The 4955-nt window shown below is 41.3% G+C and overlaps 1 non-coding gene across 1 annotated transcript; it reads left to right on the top strand.

Annotated features, from left to right (window-relative positions):
* Positions 1 to 4427: 4427 nt before the first annotated feature.
* Positions 4428 to 4534, top strand: LOC121205685 (small nucleolar RNA R71). Its single transcript, XR_005900761.1, has one exon. It is a non-coding gene; the product is annotated as a small nucleolar RNA R71 (small nucleolar RNA).
* Positions 4535 to 4955: the final 421 nt, after the last annotated feature.

Below are 4955 nucleotides of genomic sequence, written 5' to 3'. Positions count from 1 at the left end.
GAGCTTAGGATCTAAGTTGAGTCGTCGAAGAGCCTAGTAAGCTTTGTGCTCTAACTCCAAAGATAAATGACATTCTTTATCGAAAACTAGCCTATAGGGTGACGTCCCTAAAGGTGTCTTGTACGTTGTCCTGTAGGCCCATAAAGCGTCATCTAGTCTTTTGGACCAGTCTTGTCGGTTTGGGCAAACTACCTTCTCCAATATGCCCCTGATTTCTTTATTTGCCAGTTCAGCTTGTCCATTCGTCTGCGGATGGTAAGCCGTTGAAACCTTGTGTTTCACCCCGTGCTTGTCTAGTAACCATTTTAACCACTTGTTCACAAAGTGGGACCCTTCATCACTAATGATGGCTCTCGGGGTTCCAAACCTCATGAACACGTGTTTCTGCAAAAACTTCATCACAACCCTAGCATCATTTGTCGGATATGCCTCTGCCTCGACCCACTTGGACACATAATCTACTGCGACCAGTATATACTTGTGAACAAAAGACGAAGGAAAAGGCCCAAGAAAATCAATACCCCAAACATCGAATAATTCGACCTTAATGATGTTTGTTCGAGGCATCTCATTTCTGTTGGTGACATTTCCAACTCTTTGACATTGGTCACAACTCTTTACATATGCATATGCATCCTTGAATAGTGTTGGCCAAAAGAATCCGGCTTGTAATACTTTGGCTGCAGTACGAGTTCCTCTGAAATGACCCCCACTTGGGGCTGAGTGACAGTGCTATAGAATCTGCGGTATTTTTTCTTCTGCCATGCACCTCCTAATCATTTAAACAGGCATGGTTCCTCCTAGAAATAGTACTTCACATCATGAAGAAACTTTCTCTTTTGTTGATATGTCTTATCATACGACATTAAACCACAAGCTAAAAAGTTAGCAATATCAGCAAACCAAGGGGTATTATGGACATGACTTACCTTCAATATATGTTCATCTGGAAATGTTTCTTGAATCGGTACAAGTGGAGAATTCCCTTCTTGCGGCTCCAATCTAGACAAGTGATCTGCTACTTGGTTTTCTACTCTTTTTCGATCTTGAATTTCCAAATCGAACTCTTAAAGTAGTAGTACCCATCGGATCAACCTCGGCTTAGCGTCTTTCTTGGAAAGTAAATATTTAATTGCCGAGTGGTCTGTATAGATAGTTACCTTGGTACCTACAAGATAAGATCGAAACTTGTCGCAAGCAAATACGATAGCAAGGAACTCTTTTTCTGTTACCGTATAGTTTAACTGAGCTCCTGTCAGATTTCGGCTTGCATAGTAGATGGGATGAAAAACTTTGTTCCTTCACTGGCCCATGACAGCTCCTATTGCGAAGTCGCTTAAGTCACACATCAATTCAAATGGCAAGTCCCAGTTTGGTGTGACAATTATGGGTGCCATGACTAATCAATTCTTTAAGTCATTGAAAGCTTTTAAGCATTCCTCATTAAATTTGAATATCTTGTCCTTCTCCAATAATTTGCATAAAGGTTTAGCAACTTTGGAGAAGTCCTTGATAAATCTTCGATAGAACCAGGCGTGGCCCAAAAAGCTCCTAACACCCTTTATAAATGTTGGAGGTGGGAGTTCCTCAATAACATCTACTTTTGCTCTGTCTACCTCGATCCCATGTCTTGTTATCCAATGCCCCAAAACGATACCTTCTCGTGCCATAAAATGGCACTTTTCCCAGTTAAGGACTAGGTTTGTCTCTTCACATCGCCTAAGTACCTTAGCCAGATTGGCTAAGCAATCATCGTATTTATCTCTAAACACTGAAAAGTTGTCCATGAAAACTTCCAGAAATTTCTCAACCATGTCAGTGAAAATAGACATCATACATCTTTGAAATGTAGCAGGTGCATTACATAAACCAAATGGCATGTGTCTCAATGCAAATGTACCGTACGAGCAGGTGAATGTGGTATTGTGTTGATCTTTTGGTGCTACTGTAATCTAGTTGTACCCTGAGGATCCATCGAGAAAATAGTAGTAATCTCACCCCGCGAGTCTATCCAGCATCTGGTCTAAGAACGACAAAGGGAAGTGATCCTTCCTAGTTGCCTTGTTTAACTTTCGGTAATCGATGCAGATTCTCCATCCCGTAACTGTTCTAGTCAGTATCAACTCGTTATTCCCGTTCTCTATGACCATGATACCTCCTTTCTTTGGTACGCACTGGACTGGACTTACCCATGAACTGTCTGAGATGGGGTAAATGATACCCGCATCTAACTACTTGATAATCTTTTTTTTCACTACGTCCTTCATGATGGGGTTCAGCCTTCGTTGTCCATCGATCATCCCTTTTTCATCATCTTCTAGGATGATCTTGTGCATGCATACAGATGGAATAATACCTCAAATATCGGCTATGGTCCATCCGATAGCCTTCTTAAGTTGTTTCAGAACTAAGATAAGTTTCTCTTCTTGCTCAGTAGTTAACTCTGTTGAAACAATCACGGCTAGAGTAGAAGTGTCACCTAAATAAACATATTTTAAATGAGAAGGTAATACCTTGAGTTCTAGTTTAAGTGGCTCCTCGATTGATGCTTTTGGTTGTGTATAAACTCTCTCCTTTAAATCCAAAGATTCAAAACGGGATTGTGGATTTAATCCCTTTTGATTAGCTTCTAGCAAAGCTAAGTTTCCATCCTCCTCTTCATCACTTGGAGGGTCTGATGTCAAAATTCTTTCCAGAGGATCCTCAACAGAGTTGAATTCCTTCTCCACTATGAAATCCTCTAAGTCGGATACTGCAGAACAATCATCTATTGTGTCTGGAAATCGCATTGACTTGAAAACGTTAAATGTTACCTGATCGTCCTGAACGCGCATAGTAAGTTCACCCTTCTGCACATCAATAAGTGTCCTTCCGGTTGCTAAGAAAGGTCTCTCTAGGATAATTGTTACTTCTTTGTCTGCTTCGAAAACTAAAATTACAAAATCAGCAGGAAAGATAAACTTATCTATACGTACCAATACATCCTCGATTTTTCCTTCTGAATGTGCTAAGGATCGATCTGCTAGCTAAAGTGTAACCGTAGTAGGTCGAACTTCGCCTATCCCCAACTTCTTAAATATCGACATAGGCATCAAGTTGATACTTGCGCCCAAGTCACATAGTGCCTTACCACAATAAGCTGCTCTAATGTTGCATGGTATGGTAAAACACCCAGGATCCTTCAGCTTAGGGGGTAATTTGTCTTGAAGATACGCACTGCTTTCCTTCGTCAAAGCTATCGTCTCAAATTCTCCAAGTCTTCTCTTCTTGGACAGGATATCTTTCATGAATTTTACGTAATTTGGCATTTGTTCAAGTGCTTCAACCAACGAGATGTTGATATATAGTTGCTTGAGTATGTCAAGGAACTTCTTGAATTGGACCTCCTGTTTTTGCTTCTGTAGACATCGAGGGTAAGGTGGTAGAGGTTTATATACTGGACTTGGTACTGGTTGATTTGTCTTTGGCGACAATTCTGCTGCTAACAAAGTGGTTGGCTGATCAGAATTGGCTGGTTCTGAGGTTACCTTTTCAGGTATTACAGGTTCTTGTTCTAGTGGAACAGGAACTTCAATACTCGGTTGAACTTCTTCCGAATCTGTAGCTTTAGCATGCTCCTTTTCAGCTTTAATGATGTTGGGCTCTACCGTTTTTCCGCTCCTCAATGTTAGTGCTTTACAATGCTCTTTCCCTATATTTCTCAGATTTTCCGTATCACTAGGTAAAGCACCTTGTGGACGGTTCCTAAGTTTAGTAGCAAGCTGGCCCACTTGATTCTCCAAATTCCTTAGAGTGGCGTCATTCTTCACCATGTGTGCCTTCAATAAATTCTCTAAGCTATTGGACGATTCAGCCTGAACTGGTTTCTGAACTTGCTGTGAAAAACTAGGCGGCTGGGTTGGTCTAGGTTGGGCATAGTTGTTACTACCTCTAGCCCCTTGGTTACTCCAAGAAAGATTGGGGTGATTTCGCACGATGGGTTGTAAAAGTTGAATTGCAGCCCTTGCCTTCCTCGGTTCTAGTTCTGATTACCTATGTAGTACATGGATTCTAGGTTTGATGGACATTCTTCAAACACATGTCCTTCCCCACAATAGGCACAGGCTATATTCTTATATTGGTCAGGTGGTTGAGCTGCAAAACTGTTACACCCATTAGTGGTAAGATTCTTTAACATTGAAGATATCGAAGATACCTGGGATGCAAGTGAAGTGAGAGCGTCCACTTCATGGATTCCAGCAACTCGTCTTCTTGACGTTGCTCGATTGGTTGGCCACTGATAATTGTTACTAGCGATCCTCTCGATGATTTCATAAGCCTCATTGTAAGACTTAGATAAGATAGCACTGTTAGCAGAAGCATCTACTACCATCCTTGTGTGAGCGTTGAGACTATTGTAAAATGTCTCAAGTTGGATGCAATGCGGAATTCCGTAATGAGGGCACTTTCGTAATAACTCTTTGAATCTTTCCCATGCCTCATACAAGGACTCATCATCCATTTGTTGGAAAGCAGTAATCTCATTTCTCAGCTTAGCAATCTTGCTATGTAGGAAATACTTCACAAGAAATCTCTCTGCTAACTCTTGCCATGTAGAAATATAGTTCGGTGGCTGTGAGTTTAACCAGGCTCGAGCTCTGTCCCTCAGCGACTACAGGAACAGTTTTAACTGTAATGCATCTTTGGGTACTCTGGCTAGCTTGAATGAGTTGCTCCCCTCCATAAACAGTCTTAAATAAAGATGAGGATCTTCAGTAGGCATTCCACTGAACTGGCCCACTGTCTGAAGCATTTGGAACATGACTGGCTTCAACTTGATTTGTTGTGCCTCGATCTCAGGTCTTCTAATACCTGGATTAAAGTCATTAAAACTTGGCATGACATATTGTCGTAAAGCTCTATCCCTATCATCAGCAATAAGGATAGGATTTTGAGCAAGGTTTGCTCCGTTTCCT

This window comes from Gossypium hirsutum, chromosome A08 (assembly GCF_007990345.1).
Source record: "Gossypium hirsutum isolate 1008001.06 chromosome A08, Gossypium_hirsutum_v2.1, whole genome shotgun sequence".
Classification (NCBI taxonomy): Eukaryota; Viridiplantae; Streptophyta; class Magnoliopsida; order Malvales; family Malvaceae; genus Gossypium; species Gossypium hirsutum.
The sequence above is the reverse complement of the archived record's forward strand: the minus strand, read 5'-3'. Positions and strand labels throughout refer to the sequence as shown.